A 20,899-nucleotide genomic window follows, 5' to 3' on the forward strand; every position below is an offset into this window, starting at 1 on the left:
GGGGAGAGGGGAGGAGGTACATGGGGAGCGAGCGAGTGGGGGGGGCGTGGGTGCGATGGGCTAGGGTTTCCCATCGGTGGGGGGTGTTATGGGGACTGAGGGGCCGGTTGGGCCAGTTGGCCTGGGGGTTGGGGGGTTGTTTTATTCCTTTCTTTTTACCTTTTCATATTTTTCTTCTTTGTTTTATTTTAGTTACACATTAATTTTAATTTAGTAAAATATATCTATAGCCCCTAAAATAATGTTTCAGAACAATCCACTACTATAAAAAGTTTTACCCTGATATAAAATAGTCTAGTATTTTATAAAATACCAAAGTCATTCAAATAGTTGTTTTGCTACTGTTTAAATCATTTTAGTGCTTTAAATCTTTTTACAAAAATGTGGTTCCTCCACCATTAGGACTTAGTATTTATTTGTCATTTTGAACATTTTAGTTTTAACATTTGAAAAATTTACGGTTTGACTTGATTTTGAATTTGAATTTGAATCAGTTTCGAACTAACACGAGATTAGCAACAGTAACCATCGTGACGTGGCATCATTAACATAGGTTTACTGTAGCTTAACTACCCGGGCGTCACATATGTCTCCAACGTATCTATAATTTTTGATTTTTCCATGCTATTATATTACCTGTTTTGGATGTTTATGGGCTTTACTTTACACTTTTATATCATTTTTGGGACTAGCCTACTAACTGGAGGCCCAGCCCGTATTGTTTTTTTGCCTATTTCAGTGTTTCGAAGAAAAGGCATATCAAACGCAGTCCAAACGGAATGAAACCTTCGGGAGCGATCTCTTTGGAACAAACGTGATCCAGAGGACTTGGAGTAGAAGTCAAGAAACAATCGAGGAGGCCACGAGGTGGAGGGCGCGCCCCCCCTACTGGGCGTGCCCCCCTAACTCGTGGGCCCCTCGAGAGTCCACCGACCTACTTCTTCCTCCTATATATACCCACGTACCCTGAGAACATCAGAGGTGACCATGAAAAACTATTTCCACCATTGTAACCTTCTATATCTGCGAGATCCCATCACGGAGCCTTCGCCGGTGCTCCGCCGGAGGGGGAATCGACCATGGAGGGCCTCTACATCATCTCCAAGGCCTCTCCGATGAGTTGTGAGTAGTTTACCATAGACCTTCGGGTCCATAGTTATTAGCTAGATGGCTTCTTCTCTCTCTTTGAATCTCAATACCATGTTCTCCTCGATCTTCTTGGAGATCTATTCGATGTAACTCTTTCTGTGGTGTGTTTGTCGAGATCTGATGAATTGTGGGTTTATGAACAAGTTTATCTATGAGAAATATTTGAATCTCCTCTGAATTCTTTTATGTGTGATTAAGTTATCTTTGCAAGTCTCTTTGAATTATCAGTTTGGCTTGGCCTACTAGATTGATCTTTCTTGCAATGGGAGAAGTGCTTAGCTTTGGGTTCAATCTTGCGGTGTCCTTTCCCAGTGACAGCAGGGGCAGCAAGGCACATATTGTATTGTTGCCATCAAGGATAAAAAGATGGGGTTTATATCATATTGCATGAGTTTATCTCTCTACATCATGTCATCTTTCTTAATGCGTTACTCCGTTCTTTATGAACTTAATACTCTAGATGCATGCTGGATAGCGGTCGATGTGTGGAGTAATAGTAGTAGGTGCAGGCAGGTCGGTCTACTTGTCACGGATGTGATGCCTATATACATGATCATGCCTAGATAATCTCATAATTATTCACTTTTCTATCAATTACTCAACAGTAATTTGTTCACCCACCGTAATACTTATGCTATCTTGAGAGAAGCCACTAGTGAAACCTATGGCCCCCAGGTCTATCTCTTATCATATGAGCTTTCAATCTACTTTTATTTGCATCTTTACTTTTCCAATATATCTTATAAAATACCAAAAATATATTTATCTTATCATATTATCTCTATCAGATCTCACTTTTGCAAGTGGTCGTGAAGGGATTGACAACCCCTTTATTGCGTTGGATGTGAGTTCCTGTTAGTTTGTGTAGGTGTGTGGGACTTTTGAGGAGCCTCCTACTGGATTGATACCTTGGTTCTCAAAAACCGAGGGAAATACTTACTCTACTATTGCTGCATCACCCTTTCCTCTTCAAGGAAACCCAACGCAAGCTCAAGATGTAGCAAGAAGGATTTCTGGCACCGTTGTCGGGGAGGTCTTCGCTCAAGTCAATACATACCAAGTACCCATCACAAACTCATCTCCCTCGCATTTACATTATTTGCCATTTGCCTCTCATTTTCCTCTCCTCCACTTCACCCTTACCATTTTATTCACCCTCTCTTTCCCAATCTCCTCTCTCTTTTGCTTGCCTTTTGTTTGCTCGTCGCTATGGCTAGCCCTCCTATTATCGTTAAACTCCCGATCATGAAGTTCTAAATTTTAAACAAAGGGAGGGAGAAAATTTGAAAGATGCTTGGCATAGAATTTGCAATGCTCAAAATAGATCTACTAGGAAGCAATCCACTTCCATTCTTCTTCGTAATTTTTATGTAGGCATTACTACTTGGAATAGATATATTCTTGATACCATTATCGGAGGGAACTTCTTGGGTAGCCACACTTTTGATGCTTATAATGCCATGTTAGATTTGTTTGGTCCACCCCCTCTTTTGGTTAATGGAACTATTTTAACTTTGGAACATGTGATGCAAAGGCTTGAAATTATTGAAAATAAAGTTGCCACTATTGAGTTAATTGACAATTTGGATAAAAGGATCCACAATTAGAACCCAATATGGATCTAGGGTTGGAGTTACTTTGAAATTTTTTAAAGAAAAAGAACCTATAGTTAATGAAAGAATAGATCTTGATTCTACAAGAATTGGTAAAATGGAGGACATTATCACCAACTTAGGGTCTGCCTTTTCTTCTGTGAAAAATACCCCAACTCCTCCGACCAAAATTGCTAAGGTCATGTATGTTCCTAAAAATAAGGGTGAATCTTCTAGCAAAGGAAATGCCGATCTCAAATCGATAAGTGTTCATCCTAGTTTTCTTGCTATCATTAAGGAACCTTTTGCTACAAATGAATTTCTTGATTTCTTGCCTAAAGGCTTAATCATTACTAAAAAGAAAGAAATTCCTAAGGATTAAAAATGCTCCATTGAAGAATTGAGTGCCAAAGATGGCACTACTTAGATCTATCCTCGCTTTTATGCCTAGCTAGGGGCGTTAAATGATAGCGCTAGTTGGGAGGCAACCCAATTTTTTTGCTTATGTTTAGTAATAAATTTTGCATCTAACTTCTGTTTAGATGTTTTTTTTATGTTTTAATTAGTGTTTGTGCCAAGTAGAACCTATAGGATAACCTATGGTGATAGTTAATTTGATTCTGCTGAAAAACAGAAACTTTGCACGCACGAAACTAATTTTAGTAATTCACAGAAACGTGATTTTGCGTTGATTCTTTTCGCTGTAGATGAATAGACAAATTTCCCAGGACTTCCTATTTTAGTAGGATTTTTAGAGTTCCAGAAGTATTCGAGAGTTACAGATTGCTACAGACTGTTCTGTTTTTGACAGATTCTGTTTTTCGTGTGATGTTTGCTTATTTTGATGCATCTATGGCTAGCATGTAAGGATATGAACCATAGAAAAGTTGAAATACAGTAGGTTTAACACCAATATAAATAAAGAATGAGTTCATTACAGTACCTTATGTGGTGATTTTTCTTTCTTTCACTAATGGAGCTTATGAGATTTCCTGTTGAGTTTTGTGTTGTGAAGTTTTCAAGTTTTGGGTAAAGATTTGATGGACTATGGAATAAGGAGTGGCAAGAGCCTAAGCTTGGGGATGCCCATGGCACCCCAAGATATTCAAGAATAGCCAAAAGCCTAAGCTTGGGGATGCCCCGGAAGGCATCCCCTCTTTCGTCTTTGTTTATCAGTAACTTTACTTGGAGGTATATATTTATTCACCACATGATATGTGTTTTGCTTGGAGCGTCTTGTATGATATTAGTCTTTGATTTTTAGGTTACCACAATCATCTTTGCTGTAAACACCTTTTGGGAGAAGTCCACTTGATTAGATTTTATTAGAATACTCTATGTGCTTCACTTATATCTTTTGAGCTAGATAGTATTTGCTCTAGTACTTCACTTATATCTTTTAGAGCACGGCGGTGGCTTAATTTTGAAGAAATTGTTAATATCTCATGCTTCACTTATATTATTTTGAGAGTCTTTTAGAACAGCATGGTATTTGCTATGGTTATGAATTTGGTCCTAGAATGATGAGCATCCAAGTTGGGTATAATAAAAACTATCATAGAAAGTGCATTAAACACTAGGATCAATTTGATGCTTGATAATTGTTTTGAGATATAAAGGTGGTAATGTTAGAGTCATGCTAGTGGGTAATTATGAAATTGAGAAATACTTGTGTTGAAGTTGGCAAGTCTCGTAGCATGCACGTATGGTAAAAGTTGTGTGACAAATTTGTTGCATGAGGTGCTCTTTTGATTGTCTTCCTTATGAGTGGCAGTCAGGGACGAGCGATGGTCTTTTCCTACCAATCTATCCCTCTAGGGGCATGCGTAGTAGTACTTTGCTTCGAGGGCTAAATAGACTTTGCAATAAGTATATGAGTTCTTTATGACTAATGTGAGTCCATGGATATACGCACACTCACCCTTCCACTTTGCTAGCCTCTATTGTGTCGCGAAACTTTCGCCGGTATCATGCAACCATTATTTACCTTCCTCAAAACAGCCACCATACCTACCTATTATGGCATTTTCATAGCCATTCCGAGATATATTGCCATGCAACTTTCCACTGTTCCGTTATTATGACACGCTCCATCATTGTCATATTGCTCTTTGCATGATCATGTAGTTGACATCGTATTTGTGGCAAGGCCACGCTCATAATTTTCGTACATGTCACTCTTGATTCATTGCATATCCCGGTATACCGCCGGAGGCATTCATATAGAGTCATATTTTGTTCTAAGTGTTGAATAAATTAATAAAAGTGTGATGATCTTCATTATTAGAGCATTGTCCCAAGTGAGGAAAGGATGATGAAGACTATGATTCCCCCACAAGATGGGTTGAGACTTCGGACTTTAAAAAAAAGAGGCCAAAGATCCCACTAAATAAAAAAAGGAGAAAGGTCAAATAAAAAAAGAAAGGGCAAATAAAAAATAGAAAAAATGAGAGAAAAAGAGAGAAGGGACAATACTACTATCTCTTTTCCAGACTTGTGCTTCAAAATAGCACCATGATCCTCATGATAGAGAGTCTCTTGTCTTGTCAATTTCATATACTAGTGGGAATTTTTCATTATAGAACTTAGCTTGTATATTCCAATGATGGGCTTCCTCAAAATGACCTAGGTCTTTGTGATCAAGCGAGTTGGATGCACACCCACTTAGTTTCTTTTGTTGAACTTTTATACATTTATAGCTCTGGTGCATCTGTTGCATGGCAATCCCTACTCACTCACATTGATATCTATTGATGGGCATCTCCATAGCCCGTTGATACACCTAGTTGATGTGAGACTATCTTCTCCCTTTTTTGTCCTCACAACCACCACCATATACCACCATAGTGCTATGTCCATGGCTTGCGCTCATGTATTGCGTAAGAGTTGAAAAAGCTGAAGCACGTTAAAAAGTATGAACCAATTGCTCGGCTCGTCATCGGGGTTCTCATGATGGGAGTATTTTGTGTAATGAAATGGAAGCATGGCCTAACTATATGATTTTGTAGGGATAAGCTTTCTTTGGCTATGCTATTTTGATAAGACATGATTATTTGTTAGTATGCTTCGAGTATTATTATTTTTATGTTTTATAAGCTTTTATCTTGAATCATTTGGATCTGAACAATCATGCCACAATAAAGAAAATTACATTGAGAATTATGCTAGGTAGCATTCCACATCAAAAATTCTGTTTTTATCATTTACCTACTCGAGGACGAACAGGAATTAAGCTTGGGGATGCTTGATACGTCTCCAAAGTATCTATAATTTTTGATTGTTCCATGCCATTATATTACCTGTTTTGGATGTTTATGGGCTTTACTTTACACTTTTATATCATTTTTGGGACTAACCTACTAACTGGAGGCCCAGCCTGTATTGTTTTTTTGCATATTTTAGTGTTTCGAAGAAAAGTAATATCAAACGGAGTCCAAACGGAATGAAACCTTCGGGAGCGATCTTTTTGGAACAAACGTGATCAAGAGGACTTGGAGTGGAAGTCAAGAAACCATCGAGGAGGACACGAGGGTGGAGGGCGCCCCCCCCCCCTACTGGGCACGCCCCCTATCTCGTGGGACCCTCGGGAGTCCACCGACCTACTTCTTCCTCCTATATATACCCACATACCCCGAGAACATCAGAGGCGACCATGAAAAACTATTTCCACCATCGTAACCTTCTGTATCCACGAGATCCCATCTTGGAGCCTTCGTCGGTGCTCCGTCGGAGGGGGAATTGACCATGGAGGGACTCTACATCATCTCCAAGGCCTCTCTGATGAGTTGTGAGTAGTTTACCATAGACCTTCGGGTCCATAGTTATTAGCTAGATGGCTTATTCTCTGAATCTCAATACCATGTTCTCCTCGATCTTCTTAGAGATCTATTCGATGTAACTCTTTTTGCGGTGTGTTTGTCGAGATCCAATGAATTGTGGGTTTATGATCAAGTTTATCGATGAGAAATATTTGAATCTCCTCTGAATTCTTTTATGTGTGATTAAGTTATCTTTGCAGGTCTCTTCGAATTATCAGTTTGGTTTGGCCTACTAGATTGATCTTTCTTGCAATGGGAGAAGTGCTTAGCTTTGGGTTCAATCTCGCGGTGTCCTTTCCCAGTGACAGCAGGGGCAGCAAGGCATGCATTGTATTGTTGCCATCGAGGATAAAAAGATGGGCTTTATATCATATTTCATGAGTTTATCTCTCTACATCATGTCATCTTTCTTAATGCGTTACCCCGTTCTTTATCAACTTAATACTCTAGATGCATGCTGGAGAGTGGTCGATGTGTGGAGTAATAGTAGTAGATGCAGGCAAGAGTCGGTCTACTTGTCATGGACGTGATGCCTATATACATGATCATGCCTAGATAATCTCATAATTATTCGCTTTTCTATCAATTGATCGACAATAATTTGTTCACCCACCGTAATACTTATGCTATCTTGAGAGAAACCACTAGTGAAACCTATGGCCCCCGGGTCTATCTCTTATCATATAAGCTTTCAACCTACTTTTATTTGCATCTTTACATTTCCAATCTATATTATAAAATACCAAAAAAATATTTATCTTATCATATTATCTCTATCATATCTCACTTTCGCAAGTGGTCGTGAAGGGTTTGACAACCCCTTTATTGCGTTGGTTGCGAGTTCTTGTTTTTTTGTGTAGGTGCGTGGGACTTTTGAGGAGCATCCTACTGTATTGATACCTTGGTTCTCAAAAACTGAGGGAAATACTTATGCTACTATTGCTACATCACCCTTTGTTCTTCAAGGAAAACCAACGCAAGCTCAAGACGTAGCAACAGCACAGCTACTTAAGTTGTCGAGAGGACTCGAAAAAAGAAAGAGTGCGGCTGGTCACGACAAGGTTCCCTAGCGTGCAGGTTTCTCATACGAAGGCCAAAACCGTTCAAGGAAGAACTACAACTACAACAAAGAGTTTGTTTCAAAATTTTCAACTTAGCTTTTTCTTTGTTGTACTTCTTGTCATAAAATGGTAACTTGCACATCACTTGTGGTATCCATACCGTCACTTCCCCCGGGAAATTTGCGCGCGAGGAACTCTTTTGTCCTTTGAGAAAATGAAAGAAGAGAAAAAGAGGAGGCTGGAAACCTTGAAGGTTCGTTAAGCATCTCGTACTAGGCAAAATGAAGCACAACCTTGCATATAGCACATACAAATATATATATGCATTTGACAAAGGGCTACGAAACACTTCCATTTATTTCACTATGCATAGGGTCTGCGTACGCCTTTGTACAAAGGATTACATGTCTTGCTGACAAACTTTTACAAAATGGATTGCCGGGATGCCCGGCAACCGCACCTCACGGGTAGAACTTGTGAAGATGCTCAATATTCCATGAGTTATGCACCGGAGTGCCGTCTTCATTCTCCAGATGGACTACACAAGGTCTGGTGACTTGTGCTACCCAGTAAGGGCCTTCCCACGTTGGTGTTAACTTGTTTGATCCCTTCGTGGATTGAATCCAATGAAGAACAAGGTCACCTTTCTCAAGGCTCCGGGCGTGCACTCTGCGGCTATGGAAGGAGCACAAAGCTTGTTGGTAGCATGCAACATGCACAGCTGCCTAGAGACGATCTTCCAAGTGGAGCATGACATCATCTTGCCGCATTTGCTCTTACTCAGCTTCGTCGAAAGCTTGCACCCGAGGTAACCCGTATGTGAGTTTTGTGGGGAGCACCGCTTCTACACCATAGACCAGGGAGAAGGGTGTCTCACCGATGGCTGATATGTCTCCAACGTATCTATAATTTCTGCTTGTTCCATGCTATTATATTATCATTCTTGGATGTTCTACAACCATTTTATAGCAACTTTATATCATTTTTTGGGACTAACCTATTGGCAAAGTGCCCAGTGCCAGTTGTTGGTTTTTTGCTTGTTTTTTACTTCGCAGAATACCAGTTCCAAATGGAGTCCAAACGCAACAAAACTTTTTGGAGAATTATTATGGACCAGAAGACACAACTTGGGCCAAAGAAGTACTAGAGGGGAGGCCCGAGGTGGGCACAACCCACAGGGCGCTCATGGGAGCCCAGGCATGCCCAAGGGGTTGTGCCCCCCTAGGTAACCTCCCACACCGCCTCTTTGCTCTATAAATACCCCAATATTCCGGAAACCCTAGGGGAGTTGGCGGAAAACAATTCCAGCCGCCGCAAGTTCCGGAACCACGTGATACAATCTAGACACCATCACGGAGGGGTTCATCATCCTCATTGGTGCCTCTCTGATGATGTGTGAGTAGTTCATCATAGACCTATGGGTCCGTATGTAGTAGCTAGATGGCTTCCTCTCTCTCTCTTTTGATTCTCAATACAGTGCTCTCTTGGAGATCTATTTGATGTAACTCTTTTTGCGGTGTCTTTGTTGGGATCCGATGAACTTTGAGTTTATGATCACATCTATATCCATGAATATTATTTGAGCCTTCTTTTTATCTCTTATATGCATGATTACTTATAGCCTCGTATTTCTTCTTTGAATATTTGGTTTAGTTAGGCCAACTAGATTGATTTTTCTTGCCATCGAAGAGGTGTTTTGTGATGAGTTCGATCGTGCGGTGTTCTTTCCCAATGACAGAAGGGGCAGCAAGGCACGCATGTCTCGTTGCTATTAAGGATAACAAGATGGGGGCTATTCCTACATAAATAGTTCTTGTCTACATCATGTCATCGTTCTTATTGCATTACTCTATTCTTATTGCATTACTCTGTTTCTCCATGAACTTAATACACTAGATGCATGCTGGATAGCGGTCCATGTGTGGAGTAATAGTAGTAGATGCAGGCAGGAGTCGGTCTACTAATCTTGGATGTGATGCCTCTATAATGATCATTGCCCTTGATATCGTCATAATTATTTGATCTTCTATCAATTGCCCAATGGTAATTTGTTCCACCTTGTACTGTTTTCTCGAGAGAAGCCACTAGTGGAATCTACGGCCCTTGGGTCTATTCTTTATCATATTTGCTTTGAGATCTATTTTTATTTGCTTTTATTTCAGATCTATTACTCCAAAAACCCAAAGATACCTTTCTGAACTTTTTTTACTTATTTTATTTCGCATTTTATCGAGATCTATTTATCCAATCTATCATAATTTTATCTCGTCAACTTGACAATATCTGGCGACATTACCCGTAGAGGGATTGACGACCCCTCATAAGCGCGGGTTGCAAGTATTTGTTCTTTGTGTGCAAGTACTGTTTACATAGTGTTGCTTAGTTCTCCTACTGGATTGATACCTTGGTTTCATAACTGAGGGAAATACCTACCATAGTTGTGCTGCATCATCCCTTCCTCTTTGGGGAAATACCGACGTAGTTCAAGCGACATCAAAAGGAATTTCTAGCGCCGTTGCCGGGGAGACATCATCAACATCTATAAGGCTCCTAATCACAAATCTCATCTCCTTGAAATTTACATTATTTGCCAATTGCCTCTCATTTTCATCTCCCCCACTTCACAAAAACTTTCCATTTTATTCGCCCTCTTTTCCGTTCGCCATTTTCTCATCTAATCTGTTTTTTGTGTGCAATCTTGTTTGCGTAGTCACGATGACTCAAGAAAACACCAAGTTGTGTGATTTTTCCAATACCAAACACAATGATTTTATTAGCACTACGTTCGCAACTCCTGCCACTAGTGCAGAATCTTGTGATATTAATGTCGCTTTATTGAATCTTGTTATGAAAGATCAATTTTCTGGTACTCCTAATGAGGATGTCACATCCCATCTAAACATATTCATAGAATTATGCGATATGCAAAAGAAAAAAGATGTGGACAATGATATTGTGAAGTTAAAATAATTTCCTTTCTCTTTGAGGGAACATGCAAAAATTTGATTTTATTCTTTGAATCACAATAGTATCAATTCTTGAGATACGTGCAAAGATGCTTTTATTACTAAGTATTTTCCGCCTGCAAAAATTATTTTCCTTAGAACTCAGATCATGAATTTTTAAGCAACTTGAGCATGAACATGTTGCACAATCTTGGGAAAGAATGAAGTTGAGGCTAAGAAATTGTCCTACTCATGGTTTAAATCTTTGGATGATCAGACAAAAAATTTATGCGGGGTTGAATTTTGTTTCTAGAAATCTTTTAGGTTCCGCTGTGGGTGGTACTTTTATGGAAATTTCTTTTGGTGAATCTACTAAATTTCTTGATAATATTATAGCAAATTATTCACAATGGCATACCGAAAGAGCGCCTACAAGTAAAAAAGTCAATTCGGTTGAAGAAAGTTAGTACTCTGAGTGGAAAAGTTGATGCTCTTATGAAATTGGTTGCTAATAAAAGTGCTCCTAATGATATTAATGATGTTCCTTTGTCTACTTTGGTTGAGCAAAATATTAATCCCGTAGATGTGAATTTTGTCTCGCAAAACAATTTTAATAACAATGCTTATAGAGGTAATTCTAATCCTAGGCCTTTTCCTAGAAATTCCTCTAATAATTATGGTAATTCCTATGGTAATTCTTCTTACAATAATGATAGGAACACCTCTGATCTTGAGAATAATATTAAAAAAATTATAAACACTCAAAAAGTTTTCAATACTTCCGTAGAAGAAAAGATGAATAAGATTGATGATATGTCTAGAAGCATTGATAGGATTTCTCATGATGTAGAAAATCTCAATTTGAAAATTTTTGTACCCAAGGTTTATGCATCAATTAAATCTTTAGATGTTTCTATGGATGAAAGTAAGAAAAGAACTGGTATACTTAGAGCTCAAAGAGAATTTTTGCAAAGAGCATTTTCTAGTGATTGCTTTCATAAAAATGAACAAGGGCTAAAGTGATTGGTGCTTCTTCTATTGATTCCTTGTTTAGTAAAATCAAATTTGATGATAAAGGGACTAGAGAAGAGCCAACTTTAGTTAGAAGGTGTCCTGATAATTTGGAGGGTGAAAATCCTGATGAAAATATTGATAAAAGTGGATTAGGACAGGTCAAAACTTTAACTAGTGATGTGCCCACTCTTTTGGATTACAAAGACTTTAATTATGATAATTGCTCTTTGATTGATTGTATTTCTTTGTTGCAATCCATGATAAATTCACCTCATTCTTATGAATAAAATAAAGCTTTTACTAAACATATCGTAGATGCCATGATGAAAGCTTTGGAAGAAAAATTGGAGTTAGAGATTTCAATTCCTAGGAAAATAAATGATGAATGGAACCTACTATCAAAGTCAAGATTAAAAATTATGAGTGTTTTTCTATATGTGATTTGGGTGCTAGTGTTTCCACAATTCCAGAATCTTTATGCGATGTGCTTGATCTTACCAATATTGAAGAATGTTCTCTTAATTTGCACTTGGCGATTCTGCTACTAAAAATCCTTTGGGAAGAATTAATCAAGTTCTTATTCTTGCAAATAGGAACTATGTGCCCATATATTTTATTGTTCTTCATATTGATTTCAATCCATCTTGTCCAATTATACTTGGTAGACCGTTTGTACGCACCATAGGTGTCGTGATTGATATGAAAGAAGGCAATATTAAATTTCAATTCCCACTAAGAAAGGGTACGGGACACTTCCCTAGAACAAGAATTAAGCCACCATATGAATCATTCATGGGGGCATCCTATGGATCTAAAACTAAAGATGACAATACTTGAATCTATGCAGTATGCCTAGCTAGGGGCATAAAACGATAGCGCTTGTTGGGAGGCAACCCAATGAATTATTTTATATTTTTACCTTTTTATTTATTTTATTGAGTGTTTGCACAATTATACTACTATTATGATTGTGTTTTATGTGTTTTAATTTGTTTATGTGCCAAGTAAAGCCTTTGGGATCATGTTGGGTTATAGTTGATTTGATCTTGTTGAAAACAGAAACTTTTGCGTCGAGTAAAATAATTTTGTAAAAGCACAAAAGCACGATAAAATTCTGAATTTTTACACAAGATTGGTATACAAATTTCCCATGTTGTCCTAATGTTTCAGAATGTTTGGAGTTATAGAAGTATACGAAGTTTCCATATTACTACAGACTTTTCTATTTTTGATAGATTCTATTTTCTTTGCGTTGTGGGCTTATTATGATGAATCTATGGTTTGTATTGGAGGGTATAAGCCATGGTAAAGTTGGAATACAGTAGATATAATGCAAAAATAAAATAGGAATGGGTTTGCAACAGTACTTAGAGTGGTGATTTTCTTTGTTATACTAACAGATCTCATGAAGGTTTTGTTAAGTTTTTTGTGATTGAAGTTTTCAAGTTTTGGGTGAGATCACGATGGATGAAGGAATAAGGAGTAAGAAGAGCCTAAGCTTGGGCATTACCCATGGCACCCCAAGATAATACTCAAGGATAAACAAGCAACTAAGCTTGGGGATGCCCCGAGTTGCATCCCCTCTTTCTTCTAACGACCATCCGTATTTTAGTTGGAGCTATATTTTTATTCATCACATATCATGAGTTTTGCTTGGAGCGTCTTGTATCATGTGAGTCTTTGCTTATTTTTATTTTTAGTTTGTGTCATCTATACTTGCTGGACATACCTGTTTGAGAGAGCCAAAATTATGCTATGATTTATTAGAATTGCTCTGCATGCTTCACTTAAATTTTTTGAGCTATGGAATTGCTCTAGTGCTTCACTTATATATTTTCTAGCACGGTGTGCCTTAGTAATTTTTGAAGAAATTCTCTCATGCTTCACTTAGATTTATTTGAGAGTTAGTAATTTTGAATAAATTCTCTCATGCTTCACTTATATTATTTTGAGAGATGGAAAAAAATTATGCTCATGTTCTTCACTTAGATTTGTTTGAGCTTGTCAAAAGCAATTGCAATATATGAAACTAGTCCCAAAGTGATAGATATTCAAGAGGGATATAATAAAAACTTTCATGAAGATCATTGGACAAATTAAACTTGATTCTTTGTAATGGTTTTGAGATATGATGATAGTGATATGTGAGTCATGTTGGTGAGTAATTATGCTTTAGTAAGAATATTGGTGTTAAGGTTTGTGATTCCCTATGCAAACACGAAAGTCAATAGTTGTGCAATGAAATTACATCCTACTTGTGGTGCATTATTCGGTGTTAGTTATTCTTAATGCTCGCTTATGTGATTTTTCATTTCTTGGTTGGTTGCTTCTCAATCTTTTGCTAGCCTCCACTTCTACTAAGTAGAAATACTACTTGTCCATCCAACATCTTTAAACCAGTTTTGCCACATGAGTTCACCATACCTACCTATATGCAGTATTTCCATGCCATTCTAAGCAAATTTGTATGTGCCATCTCTAATTTTCAAAATAAATTTCTTTTTTATGTGCCTGTACAGCTCATGAAGCGGCACGGGGTGGACAATATTTTTCATGCTAGATGTGTTATTCTCAAGATGAGTGTTTATTCACTTGTCATTGCACAAGAGTACGGTGGTAATATGGATGCCCAGTCCCAAAATGAAAAAGAAATTTACTTTATGTTGTCAACTAATAAATTCCTTGGAAACTGTTGGTATGGAAGGCACCCGTGGATACGGCTAGCCATGGATTTTGAAAGAATGGTGGAAAAATGAATAAACTTTATTTTCTATTTGGGAACCACCTATGATGTATCTAGCATGGAAACTGTTGGGAGTTACTCGGTCTTTTTTGTTGATGGGAAAAGTATGCCTCTCAAAAAAATTATCTCTCAATTGAAGCTTTAAGCTTTGGCACCTGTACAAGTCCCTACTTCCCTCTGCAAATGGCATGTCTATTTACTTTATGCAATTTTTATTTTTATTTGATTCTCCATCTTCTCTTATAAACCACCAACTAAGGGGCACTATGATCATACTTGAACATTGGATGTAGCTAATATGCGAGTGTGTTTCATGAATGGATCAATGATTGATCATGATGGGCTAGGGAGAACTTTCTTTAGTGTTGATATTCTGAAAGACATGGTTGCTTGTTGATATGCTTGAGTATTGAAATCTTCATGTCAAACTAGATATTGCTTTGAACCATATAAAATTCCAAATGTCCATGCTACAAAAGAAAAGAATATATGATGAACATGTTAGGCAGAATTCCACATCAAAAAAAATATGTTTTTACCATTTACCTACTCGAGGACGAGTAGGAATTAAGCTTGGGGCTGCTGAGTCTCCAATGTATCTATAATTTTTGCTTGTTCTATGATGTTATATTATCATTCTTGGATGTTTTACAATCATTTTATAGCAACTTTATATCATTTTTTGGGACTAAGCTATTGACATAGTTGAAGGAGTCCTGGACTATGGGGTCCTCGGGGGGACGGCCTATGTGACATGGACCGGACTGATGGGCCGTGAAGATACGAGATAGAAGATCTTCTCCCGTGTCTGGATGGGACTCTCCTTTGCATGGACGGCAAGCTTAGCGTACAGATGTGTAGTTTCCTTCCTCTATAAACCGACTTTGTGTAACCCTAGTCCCCTCGAGTGCTTATATAAACCGGAGGGTTTAGTCCATAGGGGCGATCATAATCATACACTAGGGTTTAGCCATTACGATCTCGAGGTAGATCAACTCTTGTAACCCCTATACAAATCAAAGTCAATCAAGAAGGAAGTAGGGTATTACCTCCATTAAGAGGGCCAGAACCTGGGTAAACATCGTGTCCCCTACCTCCTATTACATCCGATCCTTAGTAGCACAGTTCAGGACCCCCTACCCGAGATCTGCCGGTTTTGACACCGACATTGGTGGTGCTTTCATTGAGAGTTACACTGTGTCGTCACCAGAAGGCTCGATGGCTCCATCAATCATCAACAACAATACCGCCCTAAGGGAGACTTTTCTCCCCAGCCAAATCTTCATATTTGGTGGCTTCGCATTGCGTGCCAATTCGATTAGCGATCTGGAGCAGATCGGCAGCTACGCCCCTGGTCATCAGATCAGTTTTGGAAACCTAAACTATGTCGCCGAATATCCAAGGAGACTTGATCTTCCAAGGGTTGGCAGCCTCAACTGCAGCTCCGGTCTTAGATCCAGAACACATCACCGAGTCCGAAGACGGGAATTTAGAGCCTGCTGGACTCTTCGCAGCCATAGAGCTCAACACCGGAGATACAGAGGGGATCGTCTCACCGGTAGGACCGGAGTCACATCAGGCTCCCTTCATCAACACGAAGCTGGACTCACCCTCGAACACCAGCTTTGAACTCTCGAGGTCTGTGTTACACTAGCTCGGCCAAGGAACTCCCATCCCGCCCTGCTCCACGGATTCTCGCTCCCCTGTCCAAACCTCACCCATAAACGAGGCCCTGGACTTAATGCGATCTCTCGCCATTACAGAAGGATCGTTGCTGAACTATGCCCAGCCCACACTAGGGGCTAAGAGCGAGGAATTTTACATCCCACCCGCCACCCACTTCATAGCCACTATCGAGGACTTAACCGACATGCTCGATTACGCGTCCGAAGACATCGATGACATGGATGACGATGCCGGAGAAGAACAAAGCCAGAACCTGCCATTTACCGGATGCTGGACGGCTAGTTCCACATATGACGTATACATGGTGGACACACCCAAAGAGGACGACAGCGAAGGTGGGAAGGATCCATTCGAGGACAAGCCTCCCGTGGCACCACCAAAGCATCGACGTCAGCGGTGCTGCTCTAAATCGCGTCGCGAAAAAGACAGCAATACTGGCACCGGAGACAACAATACTCCGGATAACGCCGAAGGCCAAGAGGCCCCTATCGAACCAACATCCGAGCATGATGATTGGGAGGATGGGCAAGTCAACCCCGACGATCCCATCAGGAATGAGGGATCAGAGGATAGTAACTACCTACCGATCTCCGAAGAGGACGAGAGCCTCAGCGAAGAAGAATTCATCGTGCCAAAGGAACCCCTCGAACAAGAGCGCTTTAAGCGCTGGCTAATAGCCACTGCAAGAAGCCTCAAAAAGAAGCAGCAATGGCTTCAAGTTGATTAGGATCTGCTCAATGACAGATGGACTAATGTCTTGGCAGCCGAGGAATACGGCCTCGAACGCCCAACTGAGAGTTCCCCGAAGCGCAAGCTGCTACCTCAATTCGACGGCAAGGCCCCAGAGCCTATACCGCCAATGTGTAACGCTGCCGACAGACCTGACCGACCACCACGTGGTCGGGACAGAGAAGCAACTCAAGTCGAACACTAGCCGGGACCACCCCGCCATAAAGGAAGAGAGACAACAACTGCAGGATACACTTATGACCTATGATAGGACCTGGCTAATAGAGCCGTCCAGACCAGATCAATCGATGGATCAAGGGGGCGTGCCCCAGCGCGAGAAGACGGCCATCAAGCCTGGCGTGACAAGCACAACTTTACATGGGCTAAAATCTGCATACGGACTCCGTCTAAACTGCGTCATGATGTTGCCCGATATAGAGGCGCCGCACACCCCCTATGCTTCATTGATGAGGTAATGGAGCACCAGTTCCCAGAAGGGTTTAAACCTGTGAACATCAAATCATACGATGGCACAATAGATCCCGCAGTATGGATTGAAGATTTTCTTCTCCGCATTCACATGGCTCGCGGTGACGATTTACATGCCATCAAATACCTCCCCCTCAAACTTAAGGGACCAGCTCGGCACTGGTTAAACAGCCTCCCAGAAAACTCTATTGGAAGCTGGGAAGACCTGGAGGATTCCTTTAGAGACAACTTCCAGGGCACTTATATCCGGCCTCTGGATGCCGATGACCTAAGTCACATAGTCCAGCAGCCCGGAGAGTCAGCTAGAAAATTCTGGACCCAGTTCCTAATTAAAAAGAACCAAATTGTTGATTGTTCGGACGTCAAGGATCTAGCAGTCTTTAAACACAGCATCCGCGACGAATGGCTTGCCCGACACCTCGGCCAAGAAAAGCCGAAGTCCATGGCAGCCCTCACATCACTCATAACCCGCTTTTGCGCAGGCGAAGATAGCTGGCTTGCCCGTAGCAGCAACAGTACCAGCGATCCTGGCACTTCTGAAGCAAGGAGCAGAAACGGCAGGCCCCGACGCAACAAAAACAAGCGTCGGAGCAACACTGACAATGCCGAAGACACGGCGGTCAATGCTGGATTCAGTGGCTCCAAACCCGGTCTGCGAAAGAGGCCATTCAAAAGAAACAAAGACGGTTCATCCAGCCTGGACCGAATACTCGATCGACCTTGCCAAATTCACGGCACGCCGGACAAGCCCGCCAACCATACCAACAGAAGCTATTGGGTCTTTAAACAGGCTGGTAAGTTAAACACCGAGCACACGGGGAAAGGGTCGCCCATCGAGGATGACGGCGAGGAGGCTCGCCCACCGAACACAGGGGGACAGAAGAAATTTCCCCCTAAGGTCAAGACGGTGAACATGATATACGTTACTCAAATCCCCAAGAGGGAGTGCAACAACGCATTAAGGGACGTCTATGCGATCGAGCCAGTCACCCCAAAATTCAACCCATGGTCAGCATGCCCGATCACCTTTAATCGTAGAGACCATCTGACCAGTATCCGTCATGGAGGTTCAGACGCGTTGGTCCTCGACCCAATTATTAACGGATTCCACCTCACGAGTGTCCTCATGGATGGCGGCAGCAGTCTTAACCTGCTCTATCAAGACACAGTCCGGAAAATGGGTATTGACTCGTCAAGAATCAAGCCCACAAAAACTACCTTTAAAGGAGTAATACCTAGTGTAGAGGCCCGCTGCACGGGCTCAATCACATTGGAAGTCGTCTTCGGTTCGCCAGACAACTTCCGAAGCGAAGACTTGATATTCAACATCGTCCCTTTCCGCAGTGGCTATCATGCACTGCTCAGATGAACTGCGTTTGCCCGCTTCAATGCGGTCCTGCACTATGCTTATCTAAAACTCAAAATGCCAGGACCACGCGGTGTTATAACAGTCCATGGAAACATGGATTGCTCCCTCCATACTGAGGAACACACCACGGACCTCGCAGCGGAAGTGCAGGTCAGCCTTATCAGGCTGAACTCCACATCGGCATTCAAGCCCTCAGACCCTGTCAAACGAGTCCGGACTACCCCGCAGAATGACAATCCAGCTCGGCAAGAGCTCGATTAGCAATCCAGCCTCTATCTTAGCCCCAACCAAACAGCGGTGTATGTACCACGTCCACATAACTACACACTAAAGATATCATGGGCGGCGATGGAGGCATATCAAGGATAAAAGTCCACAATTCGGCTCGATCGTACCTGGACCCCCATATCTACCCTTTTCTTAATTTCATTTTTTTCAGGTTCCCTACAACCTACATCACCTTTTTATGATACCAAGGGCCCTTTTTTTCCGGCCCCTTATGAAAACCTATTCATTAATCCTCTCAATGGATTACACACCAAGGCGAAAAACAGCGCAGATGTACGGCGGAGTACCTAAAGGATCTTTCAAGATCACCTCTTCCCTTTTTTACCTGCACATAGCTTTCCCTTTCGCTCGACATGTAAAATAATCTCGCTGCTCCTAGCATTATCTATACAAATACGTTTCGTTGTACCAATCAGACTATAATGGAAACAATGTTTCCCCCCAAACTATTCGGTACTGGCTTATTTCCTAATCTGGATTCCCTCTTCTCTTTCATCTGCTTGTCATGTACACCTCGGCACGACCTAAATCGCCAGGTGCTCCATTCAGCCACATACATTTCTTAAGTATAACATAAGTCCGAACACTTTTTACAAGTACAATTTGGCGTCCCGAATCTAGCATTATATGCATCGGCTCGGAATCATGTCTTGGGTCAATAGTTGGGTTGCCTGGCTCCTATGGTTACTACCTTACGTTCTGATTGTTCGTCTAAGGAAGTAAAGGGATAACTACTCTGATTGTGTTTCTGATTAGCCGGATAAACACCTTAGTAGAGAAAGCCAAAAACTGGCTATCATGATGCGGCGAGAGCTGGTCAGCTATTCGGTGACTCAGTATAAATCTCTCGCGATTTTTTCCTTGTCACACGAAGGACTGGTTTTTACCTGGTCAGGTGTCTACAGCAACCAAGTTCGGATCACCGAACAATACCAGGGGATGTGCCTACAATCGTATTGTCAAACTCCTATGGCTAAGTGAGAGTGATAAAGCCACATAGTCTGATTGCCTGGTTCGCCACACTAGCACCTCCTTCAAGGACCAAGTCGTTAGGTTAAGTGTGTGTTTGTGCTGTTCCGAATACCCCCGTAGTATCTACGTGAGGGGCTGAAGCCGACGACTGGCCAACTCTCAGATTCAATAAACGGTCGCAAGGAAGGATAAATAATTTCAGATGAAACAAGATTAAAGTTATATAGATGCCTTGTTTTCATTATACAAAGTTTGGGTAGCACAGATACATTCATTCAAAAATGATGTCCTTCAGGCCCTCTATAATGCAAGATCCTTCAAGGAAGTTGTTGAAGTATTGCTTCGGCGTACGACGCTCCTTACCTGCGGGCAGTCCCTCGGTTGCAAGACTGGTGGCATTCATCTTCGCCCACTACACCTTGACATCGGTGAAGGCCATCCAGGCACCTTCAATACAGACTGACCGTTGTATAGCATCAAGCCGTGGGCAGGCATCGACTAGCCGCTTCACAAGCCCAAAGTAGCTACTAGGTATGGGTTCGGCTGGCCAAAGACAGAATATGACATCCTTCATGGCCCGTTCGGCCACCCTATGTAGCTCGGTCAGCTGTTTCAGCTGATCACTAAGGGGCACAGGATGCTCTAGTGCAAGGTACTGTGATTAGAACAGCTTCTCTGTTGAGTTCCCCTCTTCGGCTCAGAAGAAATCTGCAGCATCTGCAATACTTCGAGGCAGATCCACGAACGCTCTTGGAGAACTCCAAATGCGTGTCAGTAAGGTGTACTTTCTCCTTACGAATTTGCTCTGCATATTAAAGGCCTTACCCTCAGCGATCTGCTTGGCTTCTCGGATCTCCTGACAGGCGCCTTGGGCTTCAACCCGGGCCTCCTTCGCACTTTGGAGCGTCGTAGCAAGTTCGGAGACTCGATCGAGCGCCTTGCGCTCCAAGGACTCACATTTGCTTATAGCATCCGTGAGTTCTTATTGGAATTCATCCAACCTTGCTTCATGTTTCCGGCAGGCGGCTCGCTCCTCGTCCGCCT

This window comes from Triticum dicoccoides, chromosome 2B (genome assembly GCF_002162155.2).
Source record: "Triticum dicoccoides isolate Atlit2015 ecotype Zavitan chromosome 2B, WEW_v2.0, whole genome shotgun sequence".
Lineage (NCBI taxonomy): Eukaryota > Viridiplantae > Streptophyta > Magnoliopsida > Poales > Poaceae > Triticum > Triticum dicoccoides.